Source organism: Ostrinia nubilalis, chromosome 6 (assembly GCF_963855985.1).
Source record: "Ostrinia nubilalis chromosome 6, ilOstNubi1.1, whole genome shotgun sequence".
Classification (NCBI taxonomy): domain Eukaryota; kingdom Metazoa; phylum Arthropoda; class Insecta; order Lepidoptera; family Crambidae; genus Ostrinia; species Ostrinia nubilalis.
This window is the reverse complement of record NC_087093.1, coordinates 10,631,150-10,646,034: the sequence shown is the minus strand read 5'-3', so window position 1 is coordinate 10,646,034 and position 14,885 is coordinate 10,631,150.

Below are 14,885 nucleotides of genomic sequence, written 5' to 3'. Positions count from 1 at the left end.
TCATGGACATGCATCTCATCTATGTAAGTATATTTTCAGCTCAATCGAGTATACGAAGTGGGTTAATTTCAGGACTTTCAGGAAACATATTTTTAAACTTACTTTTAAATTGGACTTTCAATTCGCATGTTAATCAAAACGTGCCTGGGACAAAAGACTGCTAAGGTTAAATAAAAGCTCATAATAAAAGACAATAGATCATTATGTGAAGTAGGTATTGTCTTGAAAGGTACATACCTATTTCCAAATGTCATTGCACCCTCTTGCAAATCGTATTTTAAAAATAATAAATATAGCAATTCAAACTATAGCTCAATACATTTACGTAACATGATGCGAAATAATCATTGTGGGCGTATGCACTGTCTCGAAGTGGTAGTAGGCAAGGTATATTGGGACGTGTATAAGTGTCCTGAAAATTTGAATTTGACTTACCTACTTCACAATGATCATTGAAATAAATATTATTGTCTTGATGCAGACGAGATAATATTTTAATTACATTCAATAATATTCGGCCGGTCTGAGTTTTAACAGAAATGTATAATTCAGGGAATTTTAATTGTCCCCAACACTTCATGCATGAATAAATAATTGAAAATTCCAGTATGAAATATTTTAAGTGAGACGGCGGGATGACGAGATGTCACTTTAGCGATGTTGATCTGCCATTAAGTGCCTAACTACATGGCATCATTAACATTCCAAGGGTTTTATAAAAATGTATATGCACTGAATAAACGGTTGACATCTACCGTACTGGTGTACATGGCAGGAAGCTGAGAGCCTAATTGATTAAGGCATGTATACGTTAATAAACTTAACCAAAAAGCTCGTGTGTTGATGATTGTTTTTAAAATTAGTATCTAGTATCTTTGGAAGCTTTATGTTGATAGAAAAAACTACAAAATACAGCTTTTTTCTGTCTTGTAGGTTGTAGATTGAACAATTGACATCAGACGACACAACCCGCGTGTCAGACAGGAACTGCCAAATACATCAGCCGTGCCCTCCATGGAGGGAATCATGTTTCTTTTCGGAAAATGTGTCTTAGCCTTCAGTGAATAGAGCGTAGTCGGCAATAGAGGTGCAGAAAAACGACCACGTCACACATTTCTTATTAAAATGTAGAGTTTGTAAAGTTAGGGTGTATAGAGCAAGGCGTGTATTGTTAGAAGCTTGACTCTACATGAGATTTGATGACTTTTTGAAAGCCATATGGTCTCTTCATGGCAACCTTTGACAAGAAAATGTTATTGGTGGGATTGGGGTTTATGACAAAAGCCTATCTTAGTGGCTGGCACTTACGAAGCTTTAGTTGTGTTCATATCCTACAATATTTAATCAATTATTTTTTAAATAGGTAATGAACCTTCAACATACAAGCAATCATAACACATTATGTAAAGTATCTATTACATACACCTCATCATAAGCGAAGAAACAGTTTCATTATTATTTTTTTTCTCTAGTATTATGATAATAATAATAATCTCTTAATTGATGAGTGCTATGGAAGTGTAGTTTTAGAAAAATGCCAATTGAATTATGGTTGGTTATGAAAATAAAAATATTCTGTAAATTATATCAGCCGTTTTCACAAACGATGCTTGCTTAAGTGAAGCAGCAAATCAAACGCACAGCATTGAACAGAGCTCTGTGATTGGTTTGTGTGTCACCCTGTGCGTCCACGCGCTGTGAGACCTCATAGTAATGTTTGTGAATACGAGCGCTAGAATCTCGATCGTCTCTATTATGGCTAAGTACAGTAAACAGTACTTATACTGATATTTTTGAGCTTTTTGATCATTTGGAAAACTGATGAAACAAAATCTTTTTTCAGTAAAATCGGTTTAAAAGTGGATATTAAGCTTTTTCATTTTCTTTGACTCGAACAACATTAACTTTTTACTTCTTTTCCCATTTGTATTGTTCTCGTTATTCCCCAGTCATAATAATTAAGTAGAGAGTTATCTGGGATATGGACAGTGCGGAAGCTACATTCCCATACTAGAAGTTTATGTATGTATACTTACATGACCACACTGCTAGGCAAAAGCTCTACCTAGCTCCTCAGAGATTTCTTAAAAGTATGAGGTCCGGTACCACAACCATTAGTGCCCAATGCCCATCTTTTATGTCTAGTCTACCCCCATTTCAACTAGGTGTCCTTAGTTCTTTAATAGATTTGACTTGCCTTAACGTATGATAAAGAATTTTTTCTTAGGTTCGAACTTAAAAACGAGTTATTTTGCGTCACATGGTTACACAGTTCTCATTTTGTATACTTGTCTTGATTTGAAATTTTAAGAATTACGATCCTGTGAAACAACATAATAAATCTAAATCAATCTGCCTATACCTTTAAGTCGTCTTCGGACCGAATACCTACATAACGCAAAAAGCTATAAAGTCGTCGATAAAGAATGTCAGAGATAATATTCAAAGTAAATTCCATTTAAAGTGTGGCAGGTCTCCAAATTTCAAATATTTCGTCATAAGGCGACTATATATCATGTTTTTGCCGGCACAGGAATGCCCGCCTGTATAATTTGGCCGGCCACCCGGCAGCCGCGCGTCTGCCGCGCCCGCCCTACGTCTATATTATCAGTAGATAAATTCAAGCTTTGTCTTTGCCTCGTATTTCGTCCTCTCGAGATTTTGCCTTTGTTTTTTTTTCTCCGCTCGCCGTGGACGGCAACAAAAAACTGAGTGGAGGCGAACGAAGTGGGTATAATTTATTTTATAGTCGGCTCGGTCGTAACTCGGCGGTGGACGGCTGGACGCCGATTTATCCCCATCTCGGCGTAATTAACGTAAATGGATTGGCCGGAGTCGGTGCCTGTGAGTGACCGCCCGCCTCGCCTCTCACGAGCCTCCCGCATAGACCACTCCCTGTTTATCTAACGCCAGCTTATTACGTCTCATCAGCAGGCCCTTAGCGGGTCCCGAAGTGGTGCACTGTAATCCAATTAAGGGGTTGTATTTTTAAAACCGCAAGTCGAATGAGATACAAGAAGATACGCGAATCGTTCGCGATTACTCGCGCTCGGTTCCCAAGGAGCGGCGACTTATCCCTGAGGGAATTATAATTGTTTTGCATTCTTGCACGGGTATAAAAACAAAAGGGCTCGGTGGGCCCCCCGCGCGGTGCTCGGACCAGACCAAAGTCTGACGACTCGCATTCCCTTGAGACAAAAAGTTGCGAATGAATCGGATCGAGTTTTCAGTCTCAGGTGGGAAGAGATTGTTTGTGTAAGTGATTCCAGCCTCTGATATAATGTGCGGTACTTAAGATATGCCTATTTCTTGATAATGTGCTTTAACTTTCTTTAAGCTCGCCTGTATAATCAATACACATAGTCACACATCCGTCTTTTCATCTTAACTACTATTACACTGTAATTAAGATCTACAGAAGTGTGACCTATGTCTAGTACAAAAATAAACCCTACATTATACTGTTTTCAAACAACCTATTACTTTGGTATAATTTACTGTTGGAGCACTTGCCCTGAAAAACATACCAGGGTTTTCTATTATACTTGTTGTATTCAAGCTGATACGAAAACAATGTAAGCAGCTGATGAACCTTATTAAAGTTTTCAAGAAAATCAAGGTACCTACAAGGAACACTACTAATAGCACATTACATCCTGTACGCAAATTGAAATGGTCTGCCATAACACAGGGCCGGCTAGCGAGGCGGGGTGTTTAGACAACAATGTTTTTATGCAAAAGTAATAAAGTGATATGAAGAAAAAAACCAGTTTAATTTGTGCATGCTTGGAATATTTGAGACAGGCGCGCGGTCGATGCCCCGCGCCGCCAAGTCTTGGTGTACACACACCACTAATACCGTCACATGCTACATTATTTATTTATATCAACCGGTAATTTCATCTTAACTGTTATATTAAATAATTAAGCATAAACAGTTACAAGCGTAAGCGATAAATTTTGAGCTATCTCATTGGAATTTGTCATTTATTTAGCCGGTACGAATATCTCGACTTGGTACCCGTAGGGCGAGAATATAAAGCGAGTTGAAACGTTAATTATACTGAAATTGAGCTTTGAAATTAATTTGACAGCATTGACAAGACAACTTGTTCTCCTATTGAACTTAGGTCTAAATATAATTTAAATGCAGCGTTTGAAAATACTTATCTCGAACAGATTGACAGTTACATTTTGTACCTTAAAGGTAAAATCATTATTTAGATACCAAATGAATTAATTAATTGTCAGGTTTCAATACTGTTCGGATCTATATTTTATTTAACCTTTGGAGTCGGTACTTTTAATTAAATTTAAACGATTCAAGTTAGTCAAAACGACGTTATCTAAAATGTAGAGTCGGTAGTTATTGCTCGATAAATTCTTATAAGCCATGATCTTGCTCTGAATCCATACGATTTATTTATAAATTATTAGTGGCTTTGACAATACTCGGTGACTTCAAGTTAACTGATTGAATATACGACAGGGTGTTTTGGGCAAACGGCGAGTTGTAATTGTCAAAAGACTTAAGATTTTGTAACTAAGGTACTTTTGTTATTATAACTTTTTCTCGGTTTGTTTGTTTATTTTTTGATTTACTATTGATTCTAATTTAATTTTTTCCCTTAGTCATGAAATTCTAATCCTTTGAATGGTTATAACTCCAAAACTAGACTTTGATTAATAGGTATATTTGTCTAATCATACCTTAGTCAACTTGCCTATCACCTCGCACCAACCTTTAAAAAAACACCCTGTATAAAAATTATGACCAGACACGTTCAAAACCGTACAAACATGTGGAATTCTAGAAGATGGAAATGATCTTGCCGCTAGAGGAATAAACATCTCGGGTGCGAACAAATTATCGCGCTGCTTTTCCGGGCGCATTGTTTGCGTTTCCAATTCGAGGCCTGCTACGCATCTGATACTGCATTTAACACACCAAATGCGACCTTTGCTTTATCAGATCAAGGTTCAAAAACGTGTGATAACACGGGGAATATTAAAGTCGCGTGCTACGGAACTCGCACGTTTCGCCGCCTCGTCTGCGCGAGCTCAATCACAATCGACTTTCTCTGTAAGGGCATCGTTACATTGTCATCTGCGGTTTTTCATCGTCATAAATGGCGTTATAGTCCAGTATCAGACGCAATGTACTGGAAAATACGCATGAAACCGGGTGAGAGGCAACAATGTGACCCCAATTCGGACGTGGCAGAAACAGTAATACAGTAATAATAAATTGTTCAAACTATCACACCAATTATATCTAAGACCTAAGTAATGGTTTGTTTCAAGCTAAGCGTAGCTTGTCGTTGTTTATTAAAATAACGAATATGTCACTTGAACTCAAACAAAGCTTTTAAGCTCTCATACAAATCAATAACTGGTAAAAAAGTCCTAAATGACACAAGATGACCCTTCCAAACAATATTCCCAAAAGTGTGCTTATCACGTTGAAATTGTAAATTAAATTCAAAACTTTCGCATGAAAACCGCTAAAGAATGACATAAACGGTTTAATTACAACTTTAATGATAAACATAACAGCAAAATATCCAATCAAGATGAGAAGTTTTACGCATGTTTCGTCGGCGATATGGCTGTTATTTTAAATTTTACGATGCATTTAAAGCAATATCAAATTCAACCATTAAAAATTTTCCATGATGTGGGTTATACAATTACAATATAGATATCTATATCAATAGGTGTGGGTATTTTCAGGTTTAAATCTAATTAAGTAGTTTAGTGAATAATGAAAAGAAGTTGCTATTTTTTCTGAAACACATCTAAATGAAAATTTTATTTGTTTGTCAAACATTTACGTTTCATCTCTAGGGATAAGTACTTACATATTCTATTCCCAGTCCTCTAATTTTAACTAAAACCTAATCGGAACTTATGTGTTTATTACACCCAAAGTAATAAGTATAGTTTCACAAGCAAAGAAGGAAAGATGATATTGCTAACATTTGAAGAAGTAGGACTCAAAATGGCGACTGCATTCAAACAAGTTGGCACATATCCCGACTGGACAGCACTTACCACTACTATACTTGTATTTCGCATTCTCTCTGCAATTACAGTTATATTTATATCGTTAGTAAATCTGAATACGTTTGGTTACTTGGATCGAATGTTAAGTGCTACTAAAGTATTACACATACGTTAAGGTCCTTTGACTTTTTGAAAGAAAATCCGACCTCATTTTCTCCCGTGGTAAAGTAATTATGTACTACACTTAAGCATAGATTGAAACATAATAAGTGACTGTTGAATTTATAAATTAGTGGTTTGATATAAGGTACATTAAATTATTTAGTGGTCATAAATGTACAGTCACAGAATGAAAAGGTTCGTCAGTTTTCAAATTGATTCCTTCAACGAATCGCGAGCACATGTTACCTTTTGAAACTATGTTACAGAATAATCTCGAGTTAGAGAAAATAATCTTTAACTGTTCGTCAGTAAAGTTCAAAATTATTCAGATCAAAGTTGTTTGACGATTTATCTTGTCAAGAAGATTATTATGATTGTAAACTAAAACCTTCTTGTTGGTTCAACCTGCCATTATTATTTCTATTAAATAAAAAAAACTATTGTCAATTGGTCAATGTCATCATTGCATTGCACTGATGGGATAGAAAAATAAACAAGCAAAACCTTAATCGTTAGCAAACGTCATATTTATTTTAATGTTAGCAGCACTGTTTCTTGCACTGTTATGTTGGCAGGTTTGATTCTTACAGTACCTAGTGCAAGCGAAAACCGACACTAAGGTGACGAACCTTTTCATTCCGCGACTGTACCTAATGAAAAAGAGCTTACTATCGGCATACCCGCATCTTAACCATGTGAAAACACTTTACTGACACAGTAGGTACCTATAATGCCTAGGTACCTATTCAAGTAGTGTAGGATGTAGTCATGTGGATCTATGTAGGAGTAATCCTGCTATTTATATATTTTTTTAATATCCATATCGTCAGGTCAGGCCTACACTGCAGAAGCACGACTCTCTAATTTAGAAACTTGACAACTGGAGGATTTGGTTGGTCTACACTCCCCTCGCTGGCCAGACGGGCTGGGGTACACTCTCCACGCTGGCTAGACGGGCTGGGGTGCACTCCCTACCCTGACCTGGGTGACCTGATGTTCGCCTATTTGTCGCCGCCCTTTACATCCATTGGAAGAATGGGAGTGGCATTCTTGTATTGCCATACTCGTGCCCGTGCCACAAATAAGTACATAGCACGTAACACCTTAACTTTTCAATGACACGCAGCTTTCTGCAAAAACTTGATTACAACGCATTTATCTCACAGTTGGATACTATCACGGAAAAATCCGGCGAGTAAACAACGAAAACTTTGCAAGAAATGCATGTTTATTGTTTCCATACAATTGTTTACAATAACATTTGCAGATAGAATAAATCCGGAATGTGTTACATCAAAAACTATCGATATTTATAATGTTTCTGAATCAAAGCAAATTTTGTGTGTGCGAAGACTTTAATTTTTATTCGATGGAAATTTTCTTGACAGACTTGGACAAAGTGTATTTTTCAGTAAGTTATTTTATTGAATAAAACTCATTTATTTATGCAAGTAGGCTTTTTTAATAAAGCACTTTTACACGCCCCAGTATTAACCCTATCACAATTTCAGGGCAAAAAATGGAATAAAATTTTTAATATTTGAAAACTATTGGAATAAACCGATGACCACTGAAAACCTGTAATTTATTTAAACTGTCGCTATAACAAACGGTTCAGCAATCAAACATTACACTTTGTGAATAGCATGAAATGCATTGGTATCTAAGTTTAATAAGTATTTTTGGGCTTAGTTGTCGCAGTCGCTCATGCCAATACATCACTATGAGTGATGTGTTCCATGCATTCTAAAACACGGAAACAGCTTTAGTGGGAAATCCAATTGTTTTTAGAAATATAGAGTAACGAAGAAATTAATTAAATTACTAAGTTTTTCTAGGCAATTAAGCATTCGTTATAGAATTTGATTCGCATCCATTTGCTATTTATACGTAACTTGGGGAATTATCAAAGCGACTTTACTACAGAAGTTTGTTTTTAAAGTTAAATAAATAAATACATTTTTCGTCCAGTCTTGCGGAATTGCTGTTACTGAAAAATACAGTCTATGTTAGATCTAACACACGTGTTAGTCATGCGAATCAAAGCTTTTCAGTGCGATAAAAGCACCAGACGAAAAACAAGCGAGGTGCAAAAACTTTTATGCCAGGGAGGGGCCCGGGTGGTTGCTACAAGCGTACGCTAGACATACAAACAGCTATTTATTTCTGACAACGAACCCACGTCCTTGGCGCCGACCTTATTGCGCAACACCGGTTTCCAAACACGCTCTATGTGCGCTCATGCTCTGCTCTGACAGCCGACGAAATGACGACCCTCCATTAAGCGAACCAACTATTTTTTATTAAGAAACACATCGACATCTTGTCAACGTTATTACATAATTTGACACGCTAAATATTAATTGGAAATCATATCGAGGTTGCCTCGTGCTCGGGTAGATTTTGCAGAAAAAACAAGCATTGCAAGTTAGTCTAATTCAGACGTTCGACTGCGAAAATTCTTTGATTCATGTTAAATTATTTTCAAATAACGTTCTTCCTTTTTTTGCAAACAGGCTACAAAGAATTTGACTGTTTTAGGTAGATTTCATACAAAATTTAAATTTTATAAAAACTTACCTCTGTATAGAGGTTGGTTCTACTGGATTCAAGTTATTTTTTATTCCAAAAAACTGTCCAACTTCCTCAGACTGTATGGTATTGGCTGATGTTATACTGTAGGTACATAATATCGTCCTTGTCCATAACAAAAACAAAAATAGTCCATTGAATGCCCAATTAGCAACAGAAAACATTAAATATGTGATAACAATTAGCACATGTCTTGTAATCATTAATGCAAATATAGCATTAGCTTATCAATGCTTTTTCAAATAAGCGAAAACAACAGACTTGTTTATTGTTTAACACGTGTTTCTATTTCTATGTATTGTAAAAGGCAAATCCATCAGTTATTCCTTTCTGATGGTCACACTATTACATACAGTTATGATACAAGAATCACAGTTAAAATAAAATTGGTATACCTACGCAATTATAGTGAAAAGTAAGTTATGTAGATATTGTTTTGAAGTCAGTTTTTTCTGGTAAGAGTATGAACATCACGCGCCATTCAGTTATAAAATTATTATTTTTTATGGAGGAGAATAAATAAACATTGTGTCTTTTCTGAGCAGTAGAAAAGTTACATGTAGCATATAACATTTTATTATTTTAAGTAGATAGGCATCATTACCTTATGTGAAGTGTCGAATTACTTATTAGCATACTTTGAACTTATGCTATTAGGCGATGTTTAGCACCTAAATGTTTCCATAATAATTTAGGTGCTAAAAATTATCATAATTATCAAAGATGGTTCAAATAACATTGTCTCTATTGACAGAAGATGTAAAGGTGAGCAGAGTTGACGGTGGTTCGCGGTTGCCGCATCCATTCTACCCAAATGAGGCTTTCGTGCGTGCGTGTGTCAGTAGCGGAGTGAAAGTGGCAGCAAGCCTCTTGGCTCTCGGCGAGCGAAGGCCGACCACATCAGCCGAGCCAGCCGCGTAAATAATATCTACACCGAAAACACCAACTGACCAACGCCTTACCTGAACAGGCTCCATACAAAACCCTGCCATCATAAAAAAGTGACCCACTTCTTACTTCTCTATCGTGTATCACTTATAGCCCAACTCCAGCCATTTCAAGCCAAACGAGTCGCTTACATCAAGTCAAAAGTTATTCTTCTGACATACTTACATACTCAAAGCTAGATACAAGAATGTTCTCGGTCGGTAAAAGGACCCATGGAAACCGGTCGGTGTTTGTGGTTTAAATTGTTCTAGGACAGTTTTGGTGTCAAATCGATATCATTTTCTTTATATAATCTGTTATATTTCCGTTTCGGCTATCTCAAGCCTCAAATACTTCAATATAGCAATTTATGCATTCGCCAATAAGATACAGCTCTAGATAATTTATCAGTTTGTTTATTACGATATAATCTGAGAATGGATTTAAACCAATACACACGGAAGCGATCAAAGTATAATTCTCTTCGATTAGTTTTATAGCTATATCTTCAGAAAGCATAAAATTAGAGTGAGCGCTAAAACTTGTTCAGCCTAGCAACAGATATAATTATTATTGAGGTGGTGAACCGTCTACGCTGCGTTGTCACTGGCGCGCGCGCACGGAGCGATCGCATCATCTGAGCACGACTAGGGAACGAAACAGGCAAGAATTGCATACTTCTAAAGCAAACAATCTTCATTCGAACTAGAAAGTTTGAATGTTGTCTCAAACTCTTCAAGACAAAATGATAGGGATTCTAATAATTTGCATAACTTACCATCAGAGTCATTAGCACCGATGTGTTGACACGTTGACGTGGTGACGATCGGGCTGAGAGGGCCGCACTCCGCACTTATGGAGACACACGTTTCAGCTGTGTGAAAGAAGCGTTATGATTATTATACATGTGCAGCTGTGCACAGATTATGGTATGACGATGTGCCATTACAACTGTCAGTTTAGCGCCACGCTGTCGTCAGAACCAGATTCACGTCACGTGTGTGGAACGTGTTGACACGGCAAATTGGCAGCGTGCATAGTAGGCCAAGCGAGGATGTGTTTTGTTATGTGATGGGTAGATGAGCGGATCTTTAACTGCATGCACATGATGGCTTTAAGGGGCAATGAGCCGATGACATGTTCGTAGTCCACAAATAGACAAAAAAGTGAATTAAAATAAATTCGTTAATTCATAGTATTGTCGTGACACAGTGAATGCAATGCTGTTTAAATCTAGAATGGAAATCACTCAAAAATTATTTCATGAAAAATGAAAGACACGTGATAAGCACGTGATTTTCTTAAAAATTTCGTGTCCCACCAATTTACGTAGATATTGTTTTCGGTGGAAGAAATCTGACCGTTGCGGAACTATCTACTGACACGGCAAACTAATAAAATTTAGCCAATTACGATTAGAATCCGGATGTAAATAAATCTTGGGCAAAAGCTCCGTTCGCATGACGCCGCGAGCGAACGCGGGCGCGCCTGCAATCACCGACGTTAGTGATGTTCGCTGTTTTTTTACTCTAGATGTAGAGAAATCGATGCCCGAGGCCCGACTCCGCAAAACGATTTCGATATGTATGTCTCTCTCACTCACCATGAGATTTATACGTATAGATGAACATTTCCCGAGATGATTTCTGAAGTGATAAACAAAATAAAAAACATGGTTTATGGAGATCTGTAGCTTATAATCCATCTTATTAACTACTGCTAAGGAATTAAAAAATCTTGTTAAAAGATGGACCGAGAGCAAAGCAATTTTTCTTTCCCCTGAAACTAATATAATGTTGAATTAAAATGCATTTGAGTCAATTGAATAAAAAAATAAAGCGATAGTTCTTGAGTAAGCATTGTGTGTTTAGAAAAAACAATTTAATTGACTACGATTTCCCCAATCGATTGAAAGAATCGAGTTCTCGCACTCACTAGCGCGGTAGAGCTGATAGAGCACACCTCGAGCGCCCGCGGCACATTCCACCGCGCTAATTGGTCCAATGGTCCAACGCGATGAGCCTTTGTCTAACAATTCAGTTCACCTTGCCTTTTTACGACCGTTTACGTGCCATCGGGGTGACCTCTGGCGGAGGACGTAGAAGATTTGCCACCTTGGCAGAGGCAGGTATGTTAGTAATAATAATAAAAAAATAAAAATAAAAAAGCCTTTTATTTCCTACAAATTAACTTTACAATGACTTTAGGTTTCTTAACTAAGTATATTTAGATACTACTAATTTTATTTAATTTAATAACTAAGTATTAATTAACCGTTGGTTTAGCTAGCATTAATTGGTTATGAATAGCTATTCAAATACCTGTCACAGTTTGTAGGAACCCCATTATTGGGTGAAGGCCTCCTCCAAAGATGCCCAGTTATCTCTGTCTTGTGCTATCTGTTTCCAGTTTGGGCCGGCTGTCTTTTTGATCTCGTCGTCCCAGCGTGTCAGTGGTCTTCCCCTGTTCCTTTTACCTGGAGGTCCTTTCCAGAAGGTCGCTTTTATGGTCCATCTCTGGTCTTTAAGCCTTGCGACATGACCCGCCCATTTCCACTTAAGTTTCTGTGCGTAATTTAACGCATTTGTTGCTTTGGTTATTGACCTTATTTTTGTGTGTCGTATTTTGTCTAATTTCTTTATTTTAAGCATGCTGCGCTCCAGTCCTCTTTGACAAGTGGTAATTAGGTTTTTTATTTTTGCAGTGAATTTCCACGTCTGGCAACCGTACGTCAAGCTTGGTAGAAGGCCGGTATTCATAACTTTCGTTTTGATGGTAATAGGAAAGTTACTTTTAAAAATTTTCTTTAGACTCCAATATTTGTTCCAAGTTTGTTGTATTCTTCTTTTTACTTCCATTTCGTTATTTTTCCGATCAAAACTAATTTGCTTCCCTAGATATATGTATGAATCTGTATATTCGAGTGGCACTCCATTTATTGTTAATATCCTTCTCTGTCTATTTGTCATTGCCATAGTCTTTGAGAGATTCATATTCAATCCCACCTTGGTACTTGTCAAATGTAGAGTTTCCATCATTTGCTGTAACTGAGTGCTCGATTCTGATAGCAACACTAGGTCGTCTGCGAATCTTAAGTGACTTAGGTATTCGCCATTTATATACAGGCCTGACTTACTCCAGTCTATCTTGGTGATGATAGCCTCCAAGATGGCTATGAATAATTTTGGAGATAAGGGGTCGCCCTGTCTCACGCCTCTTTCTATAGCAAAGCTTGGTCCGAGAGTTTCAAGCTTAATTCTGCCTTTATTATTTTTATATATGCTTTGGATGACTTTTATATATATGTCTTCCACACCCTGTTGTCTTAAGCTGTTCCATATACTTGAGTGTGTTACTGTATCAAAAGCCTTTTGATAGTCGATATATGCTATGTATAGCGGTCTTTGATGTTCTTGGTACTTTTCTATGATTAATTCTAGTGTGTGGATATGGTCAATTGTTGAGAATCCCTTCCTAAAACCTGCTTGCTCTATTGGTTGTTTTAATTCCAGTGTACTGCTGATTCTTTTATTTATAATGGTAGAGAAGAGTTTGTAGAGGCTCGGTAGCAAGCTTATTGGTCTGTAGTTGCCAATATCCTTCGGGGTCACCCTTTTTGTAGATAAGTATGATGTCTGATTCAGACCATTGTGTGGGTGTTTCAGAGGTTTGTAGTATTAAGTTAAATAGTTCTACTAATGGTCTGGCTAATATTTTGTGTGCTAGTCTCAATACTTCATTTGTGATGTTGTCCGATCCAGGGCTTTTCCCTAATTTCAAGCTTCTTATTGCTTCTATGACTTCCGATTCATCCACTGGTTTTACATACCTTTCGTTTTTATTTTCATTCATGTTTGAGATGTTGCTATTTTGAGACCTGTCACTGTCACTGTACAGTTTTCTATAGAAGTCTGATGCCGCGTTTATAATGTCAGTGCGCTTGCACAAAGTTCTATCTTGTGTTTTAAGTCCTTCTATCCAAGTCTTGCTCGTTCTAAGTTCCTTAAATGCCTTCTTTGTGCTTCCTGTGTGTTGTAAATGACTTTCTATAGTGTCTTCTCTATATTTAGCGTAATCCTTTTTTATGTATTTGTTTGTTATTTTGTAAAGAGCAGAAAGTTCATTTTTCATAGATCGGGATTTGTTTTTTGTTTCTTGTAATTCTTTTCTTCTTTTCAGTAACAGAGCCGTGCGATCTGATAGTATTTTGTGATATCTATGTGTCTCTCTCTTATTTTCTCTAGCTTTTTGCAAACTCTGACTGATAGTATTTACTATTTTGTCGTGATAGGCCTGTACTGATGTATTGTTCAAGTTGTCGGTTAGGTAGGGTAACATTGACATTAGATTTTTATTGTATCTTGTCATTTCGTCTTTGGTCTTTAGTTGGCAAAAGTTTTTGTTTGTGAATTTTACTCTACTTTGTTTTTGTTTGCCTATTTCTACTGATGCTCTAATTAGTCGGTGATCTGATGGGTAGTTTATATTCATGACTTCAAAATTCTTGAAAATTTTACGTTGGTTGGATAGTATAAAGTCGATCTCATTTTTGTGCTGGCCATTTGGGGATCGCCACGTCCATCTTCGGCTACAGTTTTTCTTGAAGCATGTGTTGATGATAGTTAGATTGTGTTCAAGTGCGTAGTCTACAAGTCTCTGCCCTCTATCGTTTCTTGTGCCGACTCCATGTTGTTGAACTGTTAAGTATTCACCTTCTTTGGGAGCACCAACCTTCGCGTTGAAGTCGCCCATTAGTATTATGTTTTTATATGTGATTTCCATAGCTTTGTCGATGGTTTTATAAAATTCCTCTATTTCTTCTTCTTTTGCGGATTCAGTAGGTGCGTACACTTGTATAATGGATAACATAAATTCTTGGAGTTTTAAGTTAAGTAATGCCACACGATCTGTTAGACCGATGAAGCTTTCTATGTTGTTTCTTAGAGACTTGTTAATAATGAAGCCTACTCCATATTCACCTGGTGTGCATCCTATGTGGCAGAGTATTAAGTTATCGTATTCCTCAATTTTATTACCAAGTCGTCTCACTTCTGAGATACCAATTACGTCATAATTTATTTCCCTTATTGCTTCGTTTAATTCCAGCAAACGTTCGTGTGACGATAGGGTCCTGACGTTATATGTTGCGATTTTTAATTGGGATGAACTTTTATTATGTCTTATTAATCTCTCAATCT